We start from the raw sequence: 23,741 nt of genomic DNA on the forward strand, positions 1-23,741 counted from the left end.
GACAATGATCGTCGAATCAACATCCCACATGGCGGTTATCTCGTGAGCCAAGTCTAGGTACTTACTGGACTTGTCCTTCTCGGCCTTCACGAGATTCTCATCATGGGGGATGGTGATGTCAACGAGCACGGCCCGACGTTGCGGTCGATCTATTATCACAATATCAGGCTTATTGGCTACAATAGTCCTGTCAGTGATGATAGATCGATCCCAATAGAGCGTGGCACGACCATTCTCGAGAACAGGCGCAGGTGAGTACTTGTAGTACGGTACTTCGCGGTCCACAAGGCCATATAGAAGGGCAAGTTGCTGGTGAATAATCCTGGCTACGAGATTATGTCTGTGCAAGTACTCGCCGTTAGCAAGATGAGAACAACCGGAAATAATATGCCTGAGTGACTCTCCGGGACGGCGGCATGCCCGACAAATGTCGACCGTACCGTCCTTCAGGATATATTTCCGATAGTTGTTCGTCATCATCACTTCGTCTGCAATTGCACAGGCAAAACCCTCGGTTTCTCCGAAGAGGTCCCCGAATCGTAACCAGTTCACCGACGCGAGCAGGTCCACATCGGGTCCCGTGAGGGCCTTGTAGAACCGCCCGTGTAGCACCTTACTCTCCCATGCCGCCTTGCGATCCGCAGTACTTAGTACCACAGGTTTGCGCCAGTTCTCGTTTGCCAAGGAAAGCGGCGTGAGGTTCCTATCTACTGCCACCACATCACGATGCATCCCACACTCGTTGTTAAGGAAATAGTTCCTGAGATTGTACACCTCGCGGTTGTGGAGATCCTTGGCGTTTAGGAAGCCTCGGCCTCCACACTTCCGTGGGATGTACAATCTCATAACTGACGAGCGTGGGTGTAGCATGCGATGTGTGGTGAGCAGTGATCGGACCCTGCGATCTAGGGCGTCCAGCTCGGTCTGAGTCCACCTTAGTATGCCAAAGGAGTATGTGAGTAGAGGCATTACCCAGGCGTTGAAGGCGCGCACTTTGTTGCCTCCTGACAAAAGACTGAAAGACAGAGATGTTACTTATTATTACATACATACATCACTGGCTCAGTGACCCAAAGAGGATCTTGGCCTCTGACACAAGAGAGCGCCATTCTGCCCTATTCTGCGCCACTTCACGCCAGTTGGGTATTCCGAGGGCGGACAGGTCTTTTTGGACTTATTATTAGTATAATTTATTTAACTTAGATAGCCTTTAATTCTCCTAATTTTTAGTCCAATTAGGTTTGTATTTTTTAGCATATAGGTGTTGATATCAACACCTCAAGTGTCAATTGATTAAAAGCAAGAACGACAATTCCTACGACGACTTACACGACGAGATTTCATTATTAATGCATAGTTTTATTAATATGACTTTCAAAAGAATATATGACGGTAGTTTGCAACGTAATAAGGCTGTGTACTCTAAGGGCGTAGTTACACTACACGTTAGTTTTTAGGGTTCCGTACCCAAAGGGTAAAACGGGACCCTATTACTAAGACTTCGCTGTCCGTCCGTCCGTCCGTCCGTCCGTCCGTCCGTCCGTCCGTCCGTCCGTCCGTCTGTCACCAGGCTGTATCTCACGAACCGTGATAGCTAGACAGTTGAAATTTTCACAGATGATGTATTTCTGTTGCCGCTATAACAACAAATACTAAAAACAGAATAAAATAAAGATTTAAATGGGGCTCCCATACAACAAACGTGATTTTTGACCAAAGTTAAGCAACGTCGGGAGTGGTCAGTACTTGGATGGGTGACCGTTTTTTTTTCTTTTGTTTGGTTTTTTTTTTGCATTATGGTACGGAACCCTTCGTGCGCGAGTCCGACTCGCACTTGCCCGGTTTTTTTTCTGCAGCACAGCTAAAATAGCACAGTGCAGTAGTCTCTACAAGGCTCAATTACACGGGTAGAGTGGACCATACCAGCAAGGTAGAGTAGTAGTAGGATTCGACCGCTACTCTAGAAATATTACGCTACGTATGTGGTTTTCATATAGGGAACATATAGCCTATGCCTACCTAACCGCAAAATCATACTTACATCGGTTTGAAATACGGACATCAATTCATAAATTTCAATAGTATTACGATACAATAAAACCAGATCGTTGCACCATCAGAGCTACCGACATATTATAGAGGCATTAGATGAAAAGTGAATTTTATAGCACAGGTACCTAGACTTGTAATGTTAATAACAGCCAAGTAATGTTGTTACATAATTTGGCATAAAAAGATTATTCGTTTGACAAAACAATAAGGTAACGAAACAAACCGGACCATCCGTTGGGTGCGCGCTGCGCGGCGCGGGCGACCCGCCGGGCGAGTTCCGCGCCCCGCGACGCTGCGCCGGAGTCAGCGCCAGCCTCAGTAGTGCCCGGGCCTGCGCGGGGTGTGGACTTACGCCCTACTCCACACACTAATAAGTCGCCGTGCGTTCGGAAACAGTGAATCTGTGCTTAACGTTACCGTGATAACAAAAGTTCCAACTGACATAATAGTGTTTCATTTTCATTCACCTCCTTGGATAAATGCAAGCGAGTTTTATAAAGGTGAGTTTACGCGGCCGAGTTGCGAAGGGCCGAGCCTCTATAAGCTAGTTTACTAGTTAACTTCTCCGCTAAAGGGTTAAGTAGGCAACTTTTGCAAGTCGCATTCTCGGGTAACATTTGTCAACAATAAGTTACGAAATCCAATTTAAATGTTTGATACTTAATTTATTGCGGTGATTGTTTTGACACGCCTAATTTGTGGCCCGCTTTTTTAATTCAATAAGCAATCTCTCCGGCCTTGGTCAGGGAACGGAATGTGGCGAAGAAAAGGTGGCCCGAACGCGGCTAGCACGAGTTATTGAACCACGCAGCCTCCTGGATTGCTCAACGAAAGAACTCACTGACAAACATTCAGTTTAAATTAATTTCATTTCTCTTCAGAGTGTCTTCTAGTCTCTATTTACTAACAATATTTATAGATTAAGATAAAAACAATTGGATGTACACTTTAAAAAGGTTGACAATATCCGAAAAAACAATTGTAGAGTCGGTGCAGTCAACATTCTAATAAGCCTAACAATACATTACCTTGATCAAGCAAAACTGGTTCCTAACCAACTCTGACAGGTAATCCGACTCTATTACAAAACATCTAACTATAACTTTACCTGACTAACTTATCCTTATTAACGCGACAGATAAATTCCAAGCCAATGACTCAAATTCTTATTGGAATTTTAAATGGAATAATTTAACGGAAATGCATTTAGGAGCACTCAGATACCTATTCGTGGGAATCGGTTGTCGTTTTTGCTCCCAAAGTACCGAAATGATGGCTCTATTTTCTGCTTGCTGCAAAGACTAATCGAGTTTTTGCAGAGAAGTAGGCTAATGTCGTTTGGATGTGCTTCACGAGACCTTGGCTCCGGTCAACCCCCTTCTGTTTAAGAATATTGCATTAGCCTACCTATTTGGTGGCAAACTGCACTTTTGGGATATCGCAAATTTGAGATACAATACAAATAAAAGCTAGTGTGAAGATCGATTGTGGTTAAAACTTTTCAGGTATCTTGAAATATTGAGATTCCGAATTGAATCCATCTTGGCTGACTGTTATGCATCCACTGTTAAAGCTAACTACTAAACCAAATTGCTCGTTAAGGTTTCATGGTAAGTGAAAAAAGCTCCAGTTCAAACTGTCCAAAATAGAGGGTTTAGTACAATGTTATTAGAATTCCATGTAATGCACTTTATGCACTGTAATATAAACTAAGTAGGTATTTGTAGATTTATGTAATGGGTACATTGCTGACATCATGAAGGTTAACTTCATCTTTAGTTTAATAGCTGCCTATTTTTTATCAGTAGAACATTAAACTTCCTAGTTGATTTTTGCATGCGGTAGCTTTTTGATCTGGTGGTGCGAGATGACACAAGCTATTAACTACCCTAGCTTTTAGCCTTCTTCTTTCTATAATTGCTTGAAAGTTGTGTCAGTCAAGTCGTCACATCACGACCGTAAGAAGGTGTGTGTGTTTCTTAGAGTAAAATGATACCTAGGTATTAGGGAATGCTCCCGGTGCTGAGTTTGTATGTCGAGAACCGGAAATTCCCGGTTCCGGTACTGTGTTTGTATAGACAACCAGTACCGGGAGCACGTCCTACTAGGTATGTGCCATTCACAGTATATTCAACAAATTATTAGTCCCTTCTGTCTCTTGAAAATGAGCAGCAAAAACCTCGTTGGAACAACTCACATACCCGAAATACGTTGAAGAGTAATATTGGGAGCATTCAGCATAGCAGTCCCCGGACTGACTGAGTTGACGGATTTTCAAACGCTTGAGCAGAACAATCAACCCATCAGAAACTTAATGTGCTTCAAATCATAAGTTTCCAATATGATCTCTATTCCTACTGGCAACAAATAATAGCAAAGGTGCGGCGCTGCGTTGCGTGTCGGGAGGACGTTAACTAGCGCGCCTACATGCACCGAAATCACGTAATGCACTTATTCGACGCGTTGATTACTCATTGATTGATTAACGAGGCTCCTGTTTCCGTTCGCTTTTGCTTTCGAAGATTCAACCTTCGAGCTCGGTGATACCAGCCTAGTAATTCACAAAACATTCTGTATGCTAATGCAAGTTAGCTGCTTGTGTAACGTGACCGCTGGTTTGCAAGAGCAATCCGTCAATTTTATAATGGTTATTCCAGTAGCGAAGTGGTCGATATGCTTTATGAATTTAGCTCACGTACGTTTAGACTGATATTTCTGATCTGGTGCTTGTTTTCTTGGTGTGAACGGAGACAAACATGATCTAGATGAAAATTACGTTGTTAATTACTGCCTTAAGCAATGCAAGATTGCTTCAGAACGTGTTCTTCTTTGGTTACACCTTAGGGGTATTCCACAGCTTGATTATCTTTAGAATGATTGGATTCCTATTATTGGTCTTGTTTTTATGATTTTAAGAGTTTTATGGTATGGTTGAATAACATATGTTTATCTACTGGAATCCTACGATGGTAAATCATTCTTTTCTTTTGTATTATTCATCAGCATGTTTTAATTTGTGGGAACGTTGTTAAAATAATAATGATTGTAGTCTCATATTGACTATACTTATGTACTTTAGTCATCCAAAAATAATCAAGACAAGTAAAAAAGCGGCGCAATTGGTAGGTACCCCGTTACTTTTGCTAGATTTGTTGCATCAGATAAAATTAAATGAAACATTCAAAAGTATAACAGAATATGTTTCACCCTGACCAACAAACATTAGGCACGCATTTCAGCACTGCCGTGCCGAATCGCGCACAAAGCATAATAACTCGAACAATACGCGCATTGATGATCTACGAAAACAAATACAGATGGAGAGATTTGTCTATAGACTCACAAAAAACGAAGATTGGAACGAAATGTGTAGAAAGTATGGTACCGAATTAACTGATCTACTAGCGTGGCTCGTAACCTCTTTAGTATTGTTAATCCCATGAAATGAAATAATTTGAAATAACAGATTTGTTAGGAAGCAATTCAAGCAAATACACTTCAGGTACCTATTTATAATAATATCTACATACTCTACCTTAAAAAATAACTGTTTTACCCCAACGTGTAAACGCCTCTAGTTTTGGAATCAAAGTAGGACCACAACGTAAGACTGATCAAAGCCGCAAGTTTTCTTGGCTCTACTTTATCTAACGCGCCTTGCTTAATTTCTCAATCTGCTTGTGATTACACATGTCAACAATGCCCTTAATCGATCTACTAAAGGGATCGCTGTTAACTGTCAGAACAACCGATCTGTGCTGTCAAAACACTGACCAACCCGTCAAATGGAATTAATGTCATGTCAAAGGGCTAAGTTAAGCTGAACATTTGCCAATAGAGAAACAAAATAAGTCTTCCGGTGATACCTGTTGCACTAGAAAACCTTGTGTAGTTAGAAACTACGCATAATACTCGTATTCATGCTTATAATGATTGACGGCAAAATCATCGATCTTTATTTTTTATATGTTACAGATGATAAAGAGATTTACGTAGTACGCGAGGACATACGTTAAAATAATTGTATCCTCTTTTAATAATTAAAAAGATCAAATAATTTAAGCAATTTATTTTACTCCAATTAAATAGGTATATGTCTTTTGCGGTAACATTTAAGTAGTTCAGCTTCCTTATTGCCCGCTATTATTTATTTAGACATCTCGTAATGGTCGAATTGGATGATGAATAATTTGATCGAACACAAATGTTTTAGTAATTATTTTTAAATTAAGTTTTCTTTGTGACTAGGAATCAAGTGTTTATTCACTGTTGGTCGGATTGATTCGAAAATTCGCAAGAATACGCGAATAGATGACAATGCAATAAGAAATAGAGTGACCAGCTAAGCTAACGGTTAGCAAAACTTTTCTTTTATCTCTTGAATAAATACCTAGTCATTACAATATACTTACTTAAATAAATAATAAATAAATAAATATTATAGGACATTCTTACACAAATTGACTAAGTCCCACAGTAAGCTCAAGAAGGCTTGTGTTGTGGGTACTCAGACAACGATATATATAATATACAAATACTTAAATACATAGAAAACACCCATGACTCAGGAACAAATATCTGTATCATACAAATAAATGCCCTTACTGGGATTCGAACCCAGGACCATCGGCTTCGCAGGCAATAATTTCTAAAAATACGACACGCGTCTATTATTAGCACGTACTTATATCAATTTTATAGCAAAATGCATCAACTTTACGACGAAGCCAATATGCTCACAAAGCTGTAGGCGGGCGTGGGCGGCGCTTAAACCGGGGAATATGCGCCGATTATGATTTTTGATTTGGCAATAAATCCTCTATTGAAGCTTAGTGTCATACAAGTAGGTAGGTAACTGTCGCAGCTTTCCCAATTTGGTGTCAGTGATCGAAAGTCAGATATTTTGCAAGAAATCAGAATGTTCGATCCCAACATACGAAAAGGTCCCCAAATTTAGAAAAATCAAGTTATGTAGAGTCAAGTTTTAGTTTTGTAGGTAGTTTTAATTTTAGGTTACTTTTTAATCTAAGTTTGTTATTAATTATGTTCATGGTTTTAAAAAATAAAAAAATCCTACCAGTTATGTAGATACATTTTGTTTAACCCCTTCTGTATTTGTGTATTAAAGGTGTTTTAAAAAAAAATTACTCGTATTTAAAAACATTATCTTATGATATTTTTCTTCGCTCTGCGTTTGCGTTTACTTACCTCACACTTGTAGCCAGCTGTTTTATAAGTATAACAAATGCTTTAATTTGCGATACCTACCACAATCGCATGTTAAGTAAGCACCGAAGAAGATACATTATCTGTACGCAATTACAACGTATGTGTTACGTCGCTGGGAACGACACGATTGACACGATAACAAATGGAAGCGTTTTTGCTGTCAAATATTTGTGTCTTTCAATTAATGATTCTGATGGTATACATTATACAAGCTTGTGAACGAATCGAGTGTCTCGTTTGTCTTATGAAATTATGACCGAGCGCATACGACGCGTGAGCGAAGCGTCTCCGTTTCAACTTGGGCAAAAATGGTTTCGTATGTCCAGCTGTGCTCTTCTTATGTCATATTTGTCAACCGATTCTCATGAAATTTTGCGAGTATTTAATGGTTCGAGCCATAAAGTTATATATCTGACAGAAGGAATGTCGCTTAAGACAAACTGTGACACTGCAATGGCGGACGGTTTGAAAGTGTGCGTCTAGACGAGTGATATCTACCATGTAACACAAATTCTCCCCTAATGGTGAAACAGTTATTTTCCATATCGTCCTTGTTTTCAAATATTAAAATAGGACAGTTTTACGGTAGACAATAAAAAAGTGTGTACCTAACTGATTTTATAGGTCTTGAAAATGCGCATTGTTGCACAATTAGGTACTTTGTGCAAATATTATTTTCAATACCTAATGATATTTAGCATCGGAATGAAATTATTCTAGGTCCATGGTTCGAGCAATTATAAAACATGAATATTCTATGAACGATATGAAATGATATGAACATTGAGGTAAACGCAGTTTGTGAATGTAAATTTTTAAATAAAATACACCAGGGGGCGCAGCACGGTTCCATTTTTATCGACTATCACTATGCGCGTCCCTTTCGCACTTACATACTTGTTAGAACGTGACAGGCATGGTGACAAGGGATAAAAACGCGACCGTGCTAGGCCGCCAGGGCAAGGTTAAGTACAGAGCAGAGGACACTGTCTTCCCACAGTTTGTGTATAATGTTTCGAGTATTTAATAATGTATATTGCTCTTTTGACCTACTAACGTTCACAGGATGTGCGTATGTAAGGTCTCGTTACAACGGGGCAGGAAACGCAGTCAACGTAACTACAATATTTGAAGCGATAAGGCAAACGAAGGCTGTGTGGTTTTACACTTTGTTTTGTTTTTGCCCATATTTATTAAATAATTAATAATGAGAACCCAAGTGGCTAAGATCCGGGGGCCTAGCCAATCTCGCCCTCGGATGTGATGCATATGAATACAATATCTATACTATTCAGTTAAAATAAGCTTATTGTTGCTTCTAATATCTATACTATAATATAAAGAAAAATGCGCCATCGCAAGTTTTATAGCAAGCGTGTTTGAACAGAGAACCCGTCTAGCGGGTCGCTGGCAATATATATGTTAAAAATAACTACTTAAATCGATTATGTAACAAGCGAAATATCATGTAACATAGGTACTTACAAACGTGCAAAAGTATCTGTCACTTTTTGTTTTTGTTATAGTTTTTCTTGCATACTGTACCTGCTTGTTTGCCAAGTTATGCATGCATGACGATTTAATAATGGAAAGTTAAGGACCTCTTCTTTTTTGGGAATCGATTTATAAAATGTATTTACAGTACATATGGCCCTATTTTCCCGCACTATAGTTCGTTTTTTTTAGCATTAGAAAGAACTCCACAGAAGCAAGCGTGCAGTTTTTATCAGGCTATTTAATTGTTAATAATTATTGAATTATCTAATGTAGCATGGTCAATACATATAATTTACTTCAAATAACCCATACAACCATTTCCAGTCGCCGTTACGACGCGGTGTAGACACATCTTGTGTCGACACCGTCTGTTTCGGTCACAATTCCAGTCGCAGAGTCGTCGCCGTGTCGACACAGTTACCAGAAATGGGGAAGGGTCGACACATGACACAAAGTGACATACGTGCCGCCGTGTGCACACATTGTTACTAGTTTGCGACTACTTTATGCCAAAATCATTCGTTCATTCGTTCATTTCGTTCCTGTCAAATGGAAACTGTCAGATGGAAAAATAGTTAAATAAAAATAAGTGACATTAATACGCCATCTCTAAAACGGATTACAAGACGTAATTATATATTGTTTGCATTTATATTACAATAGGACTTAAATTATTATGGGGAATTAAATTGCTCGAGTGATTTGATAAACTAAGTGTAATATAATCAACGCGCCACCACATCGTTTTAGTTTAGCCGGAAATGAAATTGTTTACTTCTCAGTGCTTGTGTTCATAAATATATTATTTGATGCATTTTTAGTACTTCGATGCGTATACTATACTTAAATAACAGAAATAACGCTTTACATACTACGAAACTTGTTAATTATGATGTATAAATATGGTTTAAGGCTGAGAAATATTGCAGTCACAAAGTAGTCGCAAATGTTTCGACTTTGTGTCGACTCTGTGTAGACACATGACACGCGCTGTCAAAAGTAATAACAAAGTTACTGGATTTGCAAAATGGCTCCTTGTGTTCATTTGTTTTCAGATATTCTCAAAGTGTAAAAATGACGTGGTCAGAGATGGGACTTAGATTAACTGTTTATTCGACTAATTAATGGAATAAAAAAGTTAATCCTCAAATTTTAATCACGATTAGTTTAGTCGACATAACATAGATTGAAATTGAATTAATATGAACATTAATCGAATAAATTAACGATTAAATCTCGGTTGGAAGTTGACAGGGGGCCATTTTTGTACGTAAAAATAATAGAAATGTCTTGCATGCAGATGGTAGCCAAACACTTTGTCATAAAAGTCGAGATGGGTGTCGATTTATAGGTTTTAGGGAGTGACGATTTCGAAAATGATGACCATTTTGGAATCCAAAATGGCGGCCATGCACTATGCCATAAAAGTCGTCAGGGGTGTCGTTTTATAGGTTTTAGGAAGCGCAGAATTCAAAAATGATGACCATTTTGGATTCCAAGATGGCGGCCATGCACTATGTCATAAAAGTCGTCATGGATGTCGTTTTATAGGTTTTAGGGGGCCCCGATTTCGAAAATGATGACCATTTTGAAATCCAAAATGGCGGCCATGCACTATGTCATAAAAGTTGTCATGGGTGTCGTTTTATAGGTTTTGGGGGGCGCAGATTTAGAAAATGATGACCATTTTGGATTCCAAAATGGTGGCCATGCACTATGTCATAAAAGTCGTCATGGGTGTCGTTTTATAGGTTTTGGGGGGCGCAGATTTAGAAAATGATGACCATTTTGGATTCCAAAATGGTGGCCATGCACTATGTCATAAAAGTCGTCATGGGTGTCGTTTTATAGGTTTTGGGGGGCGCAGATTTCGAAAATGATAACCATTTTCGATTCCAAAATGGCGGCCATGCACTATGTCATAAAAGTCGTCATGGATGTCGTTTTATGGGTTTTAGGGGGCCCCGATTTAGAAAAACATGGCCATTTTGAAATCAAAATGGCGGCCATGCACTATGTCATAAAAGTCGTCATGGGTGTCGTTTTATAGATTTTGGGGGGCGCAGATTTCGAAAACGATAACCATTTTCGATTCCAAAATGGCGTCCATGCACTATGTCATAAAAGTCGTCATGGATGTCGTTTTATAGGTTTTGGGGGGCGTAGATTTAGAAAATGATGACCATTTTGGATTCCAAAATGGTGGCCATGCACTATGTCATAAAAGTCGTCATGGGTGTCGTTTTATAGGTTTTGATTTCGAAAACGATGACCATTTTGGATTCCAAGATGGCGGCCATGCACTATGTTATAAAAGTCGTCATGGATGTCGTTTTATAGGTTTTAGGGGGCCCCGCTTTCGAAAATGATGACCATTTTGGAATCCAGAATGGCGGCCATGCACTATGTCATGAAAGTCGTCATGGGTGTCGTTTTATAGGTTTTGGGGGGCGCAGATTTCGAAAACGATAACCATTTTCGATTCCAAAATGGCGGCCATGCACTATGTTATAAAAGTCGTCATGGATGTCGTTTTATAGGATTTAGGGGGCCCCGATTTAGAAAATGATGACCATTTTGAAATCCAAAATGGCGGCCATGCACTGTCATAAAAGTTGTCATGGGTGTCGTTTTATAGGTTTTGGGGGGCTCAGATTTAGAAAATGATGACCATTTTGGATTCCAAAATGGCGGCCATGCACTATGTCATAAAAGTCGTCATGGATGTCGTTTTATGGGTTTTAGGGGGCCCCGATTTAGAAAAACATGGCCATTTTGAAATCAAAATGGCGGCCATGCACTATGTCATAAAAGTCGTCATGGGTGTCGTTTTATAGATTTTGGGGGGCGCAGATTTCGAAAACGATAACCATTTTCGATTCCAAAATGGCGTCCATGCACTATGTCATAAAAGTCGTCATGGATGTCGTTTTATAGGTTTTGGGGGGCGTAGATTTAGAAAATGATGACCATTTTGGATTCCAAAATGGTGGCCATGCACTATGTCATAAAAGTCGTCATGGGTGTCGTTTTATAGGTTTTAGGGGGCGCAGATTTCGAAAACGATGACCATTTTGGATTCCAAGATGGCGGCCATGCACTATGTTATAAAAGTCGTCATGGATGTCGTTTTATAGGTTTTAGGGGGCCCCGCTTTCGAAAATGATGACCATTTTGGAATCCAGAATGGCGGCCATGCACTATGTCATGAAAGTCGTCATGGGTGTCGTTTTATAGGTTTTGGGGGGCGCAGATTTCGAAAACGATAACCATTTTCGATTCCAAAATGGCGGCCATGCACTATGTTATAAAAGTCGTCATGGATGTCGTTTTATAGGATTTAGGGGGCCCCGATTTAGAAAATGATGACCATTTTGAAATCCAAAATGGCGGCCATGCACTGTCATAAAAGTTGTCATGGGTGTCGTTTTATAGGTTTTGGGGGGCTCAGATTTAGAAAATGATGACCATTTTGGATTCCAAAATGGTGGCCATGCACTATGTCATAAAAGTCGTCATGGGTGTCGTTTTATAGGTTTTAGGGGGCGCAGATTTCGAAAACGATGACCATTTTGGATTCCAAGATGGCGTCCATGCACTATGTCATAAAAGTCGTCATGGATGTCGTTTTATAGGTTTTAGGGGACGCAGATTTCGAAAATGATGGCCATTTTGGAATCCAAAATGGCGGCCATGCACTATGTCATAAAAGTTGTCATGGGTGTCGTTTTATAGGTTTTAGGGGGCCCTGATTTCGAAAATGATGACCATTTTGGAATCCAAAATGGCGGCCATGCACTATGTCATAAAAGTTGTCATGGGTGTCGTTTTATAGGTTTTAGGGGGCCCTGATTTCGAAAATGATGACCATTTTGGAATCCAAAATGGCGGCCATGCAGTATGTCATTAAAGTCGTCATGGCTGTCGTTTTATAGGTTTTAGGGAGCGCAGATTTCGAAAATAATAACTATTTTGGAATCCAAGATGGCGGCCATGCACTATGTTAAAAGTCGACATGGATGTCGTTTTGTTGGTCATGGTCATCATTTTCGAAATCTGCTCTTCCTAACAACTATAAATCAACATCTATGACGGCTTATATGACAAAGTGCACGGCAGACATCTTGGAATCCAAAATGGTCATCATTTTCGAATTCTGCACTCCCTAAAATCTATAAAACGATATCCATGACGACTTTTATGACAAAGTGCACGGCACACATCTTGGATTCCAAACTGGTCATCATTTTAGAAATCGGCACTTCCTAAAATCTATAAAACGATATTCATGACGACTTTTATGACAAAATACGTAGCCGCCATCTTGGATTATAAAATGATCATCGTTTTCGAATTCTGCACTCCCTAGAACCTATAAATCGACATCCGTGACGACGCAAGTTATCTTTATTTTCAGATCTAACAAATTGCTACAGAATACAAAGGACAAAAAAAGAAGCGAGGAGGTAATGAAACAAGCAAAAATACAGATGATTCCTCGACGCAATGGGATGCTTTTTAAATTGTGTCCAGATTTTTTTGTCATAAAAGTTTTTATTTTTCACGTATTACTCTCACAAGTTCCGTGACATTTCGACCTTGTAATTTTTTAAGTAAATGTTTTTGTTTATCTGTGAGGATCTCACTAGAATAATATAATCAAGGTATGTTTATATTTGATGATTGAAATAGTAACGCAAAAAAAAAAAATATATTTGTGTCTTATATTCCTGCCGAAGACTTTTATTTTTCCTTTTCCTTCTACACAAGTTTGGTCAAGTAATAAGAATTTAGGGCTCTCAATTTTATTTTGACTTCTACAACAGTAAATCTACGAGGCCATGTTTGGTATCGTTTTCGTATAAATTCGCAGTACCAAATTTAGTTATGGTATCACATTGACACCATTCCAAAGTAAAAACATATAAACTTACTTTCTTTTAAACTCCTCTTCACGCTTAAACTGCTGAACAGTTTTAATTTAAATTTAGTACACATATATTTTGAGTCCCGAGACAGGACATAATAAGTTATCTCAAAAATCATCCTTCAAAAGTGTGAAATGAGGTGTAGGGGGGAATTCAGAATTGACTTCTTGAAGTTAATACTGTTTAAGTTTAGGTTTGAAGTCATGTTTTTTTATCATTTTTAACTAAATCAAACATGTAGACCATCCCAAATATAATATAAATCGGTTCAGCGGTTATTGATTTCCCGTACAAATTTCCACGCCGCTTTTCACACCTTCAAAAGATGATTTTGGTTATAAGATCTATCCTATGTCCTGTTCCGGGACGCAAACTATTTCTATACCAAATTTCAACGAAATCGGTTCAGCGGTTAAGCGTCAAGAGGAGTTTAAAAAAACCGACCAAGTGCGAGTCGGACTCGCGTATTAAGGGTTCCGTACATTAAGTCCGACTCGCGCTTGACTGCACATTTCTAATAGGTTTTCCTGTCATCTATAGGTAAAGAACTATTTTGTGTATTCAGACAGACAGACATACAGACGCACGAGTGATCCTATAAGGATTCCGTTTTTTGCTTTTGAGGTACGGAACCCTAAAAAGATTTTTTTTAATTTTGTGGAATGGTGTCAATGTGATATCTTAAATGGATTCAGCAACCCAGATATATACGAAAACGATACCATACACGGCCTAGCACCTTCACTGATGTAGATATATCAAGATAAAATTGAGAGCCCTAAATAAACTTTCAAGAGCGGATATTTCAAAAACTATTCAACATATCGAAAAAATTGACTGAATAAACTTGTAACAAATTAAATTAACTTTCATTTTGTATAAGTGGCCATGTCGCTAAGATGCATAGTTTCCGAGATATAATCGAAAAACCGGAAAATGGGACCTTCAAAGCCGCCTCTCTTCCCCCCGCTCAAGGGCTACGGCCGGGGACTTTTGATATGTTCACCTCCTAACTTGTCCAAACCAAGTTACAGAGTCAAAAGTTGTGTTCCGAGCATTTCCCTCTACAACTTTTTTGAGCATTCGTTGGCTGACCTAAGTAGCTTATTGCATTTCTTTAAAAACTTTTCTGTAAAAGGTTGACGGGTGTTGGGTGTTTATATGGTTTTGGTCGATTATTATCATTTGCATCGCCCACGATGACTTACTAGAATTACTTACGAGCACACGAGACACTAATAGTAGTTTGACAAACCTTGGTTTTCAAGAGGTATTTTATATTGACATTTGCTGTCACAAATTTGCTGTCAGATTTAGTCGCAAACCGCACGCAAAGTGCACACAAATGTGTCGACACCTTGTTACGGAAAAGTGTACACACGGCGACGACACTTTGTTTCGAAACAATTCTAGACACATTGTGTGGACTCTGTTACGACACATCTGACATTTAGTTACCACTTTGATGATTCTGCGACTGGAATGGTTATATGGGAATTACCGCTAAAAGTGCCGGATTTGGAACCACAAGCTTACTTCTGCGAAGATCTTTCTAATGCTAAAAAAAACGGACTATAGTGCAGAAAACATCCCTTTCCGTTGCGTATATCAAAAGTATAAATGGCCATATGTACTGTAAAACGTTGTACGATACACTTGCGGATAGTTAATTTCCTCTTTTCCGCACTTGTATCGCAGATAACTAGAGTTTATTTAATTGTGGTTAAATATTATATTTAGGTAACTAGTGGAACGTGGAATTATGATGATGGATGATGGAAACCATCCTGTCCTTCTCCGAACTTAACTATCTTCATATTTACTTAACTACATCTCAGTCGGTTCTGCGGTTTAAGCGTGAAGGGGTAACAGACAGACTTAGGCATTATAATTTTAGTAGGGACGACTGGCGCCTCGGCTCTTGTTTAATGATTCTAGAGAATAATTTACACATTTGCATAATAAATGGTTATTGAAAACTTACGTAAGTACCCACTGTACCTACGTACAAATAGGTAATGTTTTAAATCATATTTCACAATAACATAAAGCGACCAATTTGTTATACTCGTAAAATAACACCGTGCGAAAGAGTTTCGCGAGGACTTCTATCGCCAATTATATTTATGTTTCAACATCCAATCAAGAGCCGAGACTACCTGGGGGTCATCCATTAATTACGTCACACGTTTAGGGGGAGGGAGGGGGTCAAGAAAATGTGACATATTGTGACATGGGGGAGGGGGGAGACACAAACTTTGTGATGTCACTTTAACTTCATCAGTAACCGAAAATTTATTTAAATTATTTAGTTCGCTGTACATTTAAATAACAAGTTTTTAAAACGAAAATAGTTTTTAATCGTTTAATTTTCTTTCCTAAGCAGTTTTGGGTTATAAAATTACTAATATTTATATCGTCAAAAATATTTTGATAAAATATTAATAATACTTAGGTACTTATTTAATTCGATTTGGCGATTTCGTAGAAAAAATGTGACGTCACACTAGGGGGGGGGGGTTTGCCAAATGTGACCAAGTGTGACTAGGGGGGGGGGTCAAAAAACCTAGAAATTGGTGTGACGTAATTAATGGATGACCCCCTGGCTCAGATACTCGAATCTTCTATAGAGAATAGTCGTATCTGCTACTAATCTTATGTTAATTCGCGACATTTTTCTAAGAATATAGTTAATCGCGCTTCGTTAACGGTGGGAAAATAATTAATAACCACAATTAAGTTGGCCGGGTTAGCTTGATGATGTCAATGATCCATTACTGAGATTGGTAACTTATGCATTTTTATGCTTAGAAAATGGTTAAAAATATTTTATAAACAATACAATATCTACAATTGTATTTATATTCGCTAGACCATATTTTGCAGAATATTGTATGCTCTTCGATTTTCGGGTAGAGTCAGTAACTTCATTAAAGTATGACGTGTATAAATAACACTTGCACTGCGTGTGCTATTAAAATCGATGCAGACTTGTCTTGCCCCAACTCTACGCCGTTAAGTATTCCATACTTATTTAACGGTTTACTTGACAACTCTTGGCAATAATTTGATCGGGGACACGGTGTATAGCAGCAAGCTTTTTATTGCTCATTTTTCCTCACAATTATGACGTAAATAAAGTGAATTGCTAAAAATAAATGTGTTCTTGGGTGAAAATATCATAAGCAGCCGAATTTACCGCGTCCCAGTTATAACGACGGAATATAACATCAACACCCGTTAAACGGTAGCACTGCGAAGTGTAAAATTATGACAAGCGTAATTTGACAAATGGTAAAAAAACAGATCTGCCGACTAAAGGTACAAGTTGGAACCCGACAGCAAATAGCAGCTGCTCATCTGCGGCTGCTGTCTGCGGTCGGGTTCCTTGAACTTGAACCTTTATTTTTAAGGATCATGAAAGAAAACTATGGGAACAACGTATTATTAAATAGAAACTCTATTAAAAGCAGCTTAACAACATTATCCTAGATCATATTGGGATTACTCAGATGTTTTCCTTTACAAAAAGTAAATGGTTCATTAATAACTTTTCGTACCTACACAAATTCTGAAATCTCATTGATCTGCGTAGACTCGACAACAATGTCACGTTTAGCGTCACATGAAGATAGAGATAGATAGGTTAGAAATGAAAGTTTAATTTAGAAAAAAATATTTAATATTAATTAAAATTAATAACAAGTTAGTTAGGGTCGTGAGTCCGTAAAACTGAGCTGACACAGAGAAATCAATATAGAAACAAATCCTTAAAAGGAGGCACTTTCCTGAGGCTCTACATCGCGGGCGGGCCGTTGTAGTTGTAGATGGCTCCGCAGTACGGCGCAAAAGTCTCAGTTGGTCCTGAGTAGACTAGGATGGCTTCCCGCTGTGCTTCCGGATCCTCAGCTCGGAACGGAAACCTTCCAGATAGCAGAGCTTGCGCATAGCGCAACCCGGGGTAGTGCAGAATAGAGGGTTTTCAGGCAGGGTGCAGGCAATTTTCAACCCCAGACTTGATCCCTAGTATTATTGGTCATATTAGAATATGCACACAACAGTGACTGCGACATCCGGCCCACAAGGAAAGAAATATCAGGAAAGTTAACCTTTCAGCATTATTTTAGTGTTCACGGATGAAGCAGTCAGAAAATAACAAATTAGTTAACAGCATGTTAACAGTATAAAAGAATACAACGTAAAATTATTCCTAGAAGTAACTTAAATGAAATATTCACAACACTTACCCCATCCGGGGAAATGTACCTACACAGCATAATACCAATAAGGCACGATCTAGATAGATTAACATAGGTAAATTATATTATTTTAGAGATATTTAGTATCTTATTTGCAAGAAATTGTCGTAAATGTTCATCAATTTTCTTTAAGTGACAGATTCCAGAAAACTATTTAAAAATGTTTTTAATTTTTTTTTACAACCGGCCAGCACAAAACGCTTAGCGCAAACGAGGTTTTATAGCAAACCGTTACAACAACACAATCGACTCCCACGATTTATAATCAATTATAAATGTATAAAAAGAAATATTCTTGTGGCAAACAGACAGAAAGAGAAACTAGAGTGGTCAAAGTTACTGAACCCTAAAATATTTCCAATACAAAGTCATGTCCCACCGACGTACGTTATTACCATACTTTTATTTTGGCGTCTCAATAAAAATACATGTGACTATTGACAATAAACGTCTCAAAAGTCCGGTTTTGAGTTCGTTGCCCGCGTGACAAGTTACTAAAATCAACTTTTTGGCTGTTTTTAATTCATTGATAATATTACGAGTTCTTTTAATGTCTCCTTTAATGGTTCTACATAACTGTACTCTTTGGTTTGCACTTGTAAAATCTTTACGATCATACCTACTTGGGTTAAGGCTTGTCTCAATTTGACTGCATATAGCATTACAGCAACGGACGCAGTATATCGCGGTAGGAATGTTCCGATGGAGACAATCATTAAAGTCAGCGATTAATTACACTTTTTTACGAGCGTCATCATTTCTTGTTAGCTTACTTTATTTATTCGAGTTCAAGTAAAGTTTTACGAGACGAGATTTGCGCAAATTAAAGGGTATATTTTATAATGGCTACGTTGGTAGGTCTTCACTAAATTATACAACGAGCCGGCGTATTATGGATAGCTTTATCCATCATTTTTATCCAAGTGATAAAATAACTGTTACTGTTTAACACCGCGGGATAGAAAGTGACGGACACCGTTTTATCACGCTGTCACGTAGACAAGGACGACCATCATATCCATACAGATCATAAAACGAGAGGCATATTCCATAGATTAGATCGATTTGTAACTTAACTTGGTGTCCTGTGGTGGGTAATAGTTTTAATAGTCTAGTCTCAGACTTAATGTTCACTTTATGCGCTAAAGTGCAATTTTATGCACAAAAACGAATTTTAGAAGCATGATAATTGAAAAATTAATACTCAAGTATAAAAACCGGCCAAGTGCGAGTCGGACTCGCGTTCCAAGGGTTCCGTATATTAGGTACACAATTTTTAACAAACTAATATAATAATGTATTTTTTATGTGAACGTGAGTGAAATCTCTTTAAAAAATCCGTAGGGGTCGGATCAAAAACTGTAATTAAGTCCGACTCACGCTTGACTGTACATTTCTAATAGGTTTTCCTGTCATCTATAGGTATAGACCAATTTTATGTATTTTTTTTAAATTTTAGACCTAGTAGTTTCGGAGATAAAGGGGGGGGGGAATGGTCATTTTTTGCCTATTTTCTTGAATAACCTCTAAACTGTTTATTCAAAAATTATAAAAAAATATATATATTTGAGATCCTTACAATAAGCTCTTTCATTTAATATGTAACATGATGTAATTTGAAAAAAAAATACTTTTTAATTTTTTCATTTACAGTATGTGTCATTTACAAAAGTGGCCCACATGTTTAAAATTCATTTGTTGACGTTACATGTCCGTATTTGGGTCACAAACTTACATATGAGTACCAAATTTCAACTTGATTGGTCCAGTAGTTCCGGAGAAAATCGGCTGTGACAGACGGACAGACAGACAGACAGACAGACGTACGAGTGATCCTATAAGGGTTCCGTTTTTTCTTTTTGAGGTACGGAACCCTAAAAAAGTACAAAAGTAGGATATTCTTCAAGTGTACAATATTTATAGCAAAAAACGAACAAAAATCCATTCAAATTTATTCTTACATGGCTCGCCGCATCGTTATCGTTACTTAAGGCACGAAGAGACAACGTTATCGTATATTTAATTTGTAGTCGACGCAAATAAAGGAAGACCTAACTGGTGGCATCTAGTTATAAAAAACCGGGCAAGTGCGAGTCGGACTCGCGCACGAAGTGGTCCGTACCATAATGCAAAAAAAGGCAAAATAAAAACGGTCACCCATCCAAGTACTGACCACTCCCGACGTTGCTTAACTTTGGTCAAAAATCACGTTTGTTGTATGGGAGCCCCACTTAAATCTTTATTTTATTCTGTTTTTAGTATTTGTTCTTATAGCGGCAACAGAAATACATCATCTGTGAAAATTTCAACTGTCTAGCTATCACGGTTCGTGAGATACAGCCTGGTGACAGACAGACGGACGGACAGACGGACGGACGGACGGACGAACGGACAGCAGTCTTAGTAATAGGGTACCGTTTTACCCTTTGGGTACGGAACCCTAAAAATATAATAAATGCAATACATATTATACCTACTATGGAAATTATGAATTTTTTCTAGTCCTGCCACTAACATAAGATTTTAAGTCCAGCAAAGGCAAAGATGTATATTTTTTTTGTCTAATTTGCCTTTTAATCGATTTGTAAATGTTTTGAGGCTTAAATTAATCTTTTGTTAGTGCCTGTCCTTAAACTCAGAGTATATCTAACTTTTCTCTTTTATAGACCCCCCACACTAGCGTCCATTGAGCTTAGCGTCTAGTCAGCGCTGCTCATTTGCGCCGACGTTGCGTCGAGCAGCAGCCATAGAGTTCACTAGACCACAGAATAATTAATAGTATGTACTACCGTACAGAAAGGAAACTTCCTACAAAAACGAAGTTGGATAGCGGTTCAGGGTCGAATCATGCTGTCCCTTTCTAATATATGTCACTATCCCTTTCGGCTATTTAGGGTTGTCAAAAACCAAGTGATTATCTTATCTGTGGTCGTGCACGCAAAAGGAAGTCAAGTGGTCCCAACCCTAATAATTGCTCGGAGTAATGCTGAGCCGAGCGGAGCCGAGTTTGACCGAAGTCAGGAGTTTCGCACCCCTGTCTAGACGCTGACGCTCGGGAGATGCTAGTGTGGGGTTTCCCTAAAGTAGAGACAACAACATACTCGTATACTTAGCGCTTGAAATGTATTTTTGGTCTGAAATGAAATTTTTAATGGTTTTCTTTAATTATGATTTTATAGACCTATTCGGGTGTGACCTCTATCTTATAGTGTAATATTGTCCTTAGAATGATGAAACAATTTAATTATGCCTCCCACATTCAAATTTGATACTGAACCCTTCCATTTTCGTTCATTGTTGGCTACTTTTTTTCCCGCCATCATTTATCGTGAGGCAAATATGTTGTGTTCGTTTTGCGCGCTTCCGCGGCCATCTGTGGTCTCTGTGATAATATTTATCCGGTTCAATTTATAGACCATATTTTAACGAGGAGCTTTATTGCGTTGTTTATGGGAAACGCGTTTGCTGCGGTTTGCATGTAAAAGGAAATAAGTTCTTTTTTTACAAGATTACAATTTTTTTACAAGGTTATTGGTTTGGTATAAATCGATTTTCACACGCTGCCTTACGCCAAATTCATTATCAGACACGCTCAAAAGTTTGCAAGCCTTTAAAAAGCTACCGTTCAGGTATAATATGCAAAATATTTTTTTTTTCTATGAACGTACTGGGATCGACAAATAAACGACATCAACGCGTTTCAGATAGTGCACAATTTATCTATTCTCACTAGTTACCACCAAGTTCTTACCAGTGGTAACTACTGGGATTTTTTCCCCACCTTTTACCAGTGGTAACTACTGGGAAAAAAAATTCCCAGAAGTTACCACCAACCACCAAGGCCAGTTGGTGGTAACTATAGGAGGAGTTTTTTCCCAGTAGTTACCAGTGGTAAGAACTTGGTGGTAACTAGTGGGAATAACCCAATATATCAAGGCAATTTTTATGCTTTTGATTTTGGAACTTTATTTTATTTCTATAAAGTTAAAACTTGATTTTAATTGTACGAGCACAAGTTGGGACTTGGTAGTTAAGTGTTATTTATTCTTGTCTTTTTACGTTTTTCCTGCAAAAAACTACTATTTATTCGAGCAGCTTCTACCACGCAATTAGTACGTTGCAACTCCATGATGTATATGATTATATCTATTATACCTGAGCTTGAACCGTCGTTACCATGCCGGGTGTTTGTTGTACGTAAACGTTTTTACTAAACAGGCTAACCACTACGGTTATTTTTAACTAATAAGTATCGCTACAAGGAGCGGCGATCGAGAACACCTCGTGTTCGCTTCGCCATGTCCAATTTGTGGTTTATTCATGACTTGGCTTCTGTTTAGATGGTTTGGTATTGTGGATCTTAATACGCACTTATTGAAAAATATACATAGAATTTTGAGATTTGTTTTTCACAATATTTTAACTCGATATGCGGTTTAGCTGAAAATTTGCATAAGCAAGTACCTGTAACTAAGATTTGGTTATGCAATGTTATGTGTTATGTGCTGTGTTTTAGAAACCTCCCGCATTTCAGATAGAGTTAGACCAAGGTAATTCTGCATGGAAAATGCAATGACAAACTGTGTCAAGGGCATCATAAATCTCCAATTTCCATGATAATTATGACGTTGTAATGTACTCGAAATTATGACCGGTTTAATTTAACGCTAATTCCTATACAATGTTCAGAAAATACTTCGTTACCCACGAACTATTAGTAAGAGGAATATACTTACAGGAATATTGTTTTATGAGTTCTCTAGATCTCCCAGCCCTCGTATTACTTTGTGGGCCCGACTAACGGTCCCTACTTCCTTCTATTACAGGGTTTATGGTTTCTAAATGAACTGTTAGCACTTAGCGGCGCGTGCGCGGGTCACGCAGGAAATTGGGTTATCGAGACCGGGAAGAAAGGAGGCTTTTACTGGCCGCTATCGTGATGCGGACGTCGTACAATGTTTAAATAATTATTTGTAACTGCCAATGATTGTTAAGCAGGTATTCTTTGAAGGACTAAAATTTGATGTAATTTAAGACGTGTTTTAAAAAAGAGGCTCTTATGATATATTATTATACATGTATGCTTTTTTTTCATAAGCTTGTTCCCTTAGTGTTTACACTTTTTCATTTGGTTTATTTACTCTCATTCAAACGGTGTCCAAAAACATTGATAGTTAGGTATCGATTTCTTTCATTGCATCTTTGGAACACCTATTTACTGACATGACATAAAGGACCCCGCAGCAAACATAAGCAAAAAGTGGTTTTAGTTAAATCTCACGAAATTTTAGTATGATTTTAATTTGGCTTTGCTGATTTTTTTTTTGTATGGGCATAACTCTCTCAGAAGTATACTTTCAGAAATAATCAACGTAATTGTTTTATACAAAATATGTGTTGTTGACCATTTTTACGTAATTCCTCCTCCTGACAGTTGGTGGCTGCACCTAATAACGTCAGTAACTGTCAGTGCGTGTCATAACAATATATCGATATTAGAAAACATGTCGCGTAAATAGAAAATTATATACTTGATTATTTCTGAAGTTGTGCCAATACAAAAAAATAATCAGGAGAGCCAAGTTAACATCATACTAAAATCTCGTGAGATTTAACGCAAACCACTTTTTCCCTATGTTTGCTGCGGGGTCCTTTAGAAAGACCGTCTGTTGTTTCTTCTACTTGAGTTGATATTCATTGTATTGTTTTCTGTATCGAGGTGTACAATAAAGAGCATCTTTCTGATGATGAAGCTTGCGCTGTGGCTCTGAAGGTA

General features: G+C 38.2%; 1 protein-coding gene and 1 long non-coding RNA gene across 2 annotated transcripts in view; both read left to right on the top strand.

The window, feature by feature from the left end:
- The window catches only part of LOC134674245 (uncharacterized), a 158,066-nt gene that overhangs the window by 2,870 nt on the left and 131,455 nt on the right, over positions 1-23,741 (top strand). The window lies entirely within an intron of this gene.
- Positions 2,363-23,741, top strand: part of LOC134674242 (uncharacterized) — a 132,293-nt gene continuing 110,914 nt past the window's right edge. Inside the window, exon 1 of the mRNA XM_063532306.1 lies at positions 2,363-2,552. The gene's annotated coding sequence lies outside the window, so the exon portion shown is untranslated. The remainder of the gene's footprint in view (positions 2,553-23,741) is intronic.

Source organism: Cydia fagiglandana, chromosome 19 (assembly GCF_963556715.1).
Source record: "Cydia fagiglandana chromosome 19, ilCydFagi1.1, whole genome shotgun sequence".
Classification (NCBI taxonomy): domain Eukaryota; kingdom Metazoa; phylum Arthropoda; class Insecta; order Lepidoptera; family Tortricidae; genus Cydia; species Cydia fagiglandana.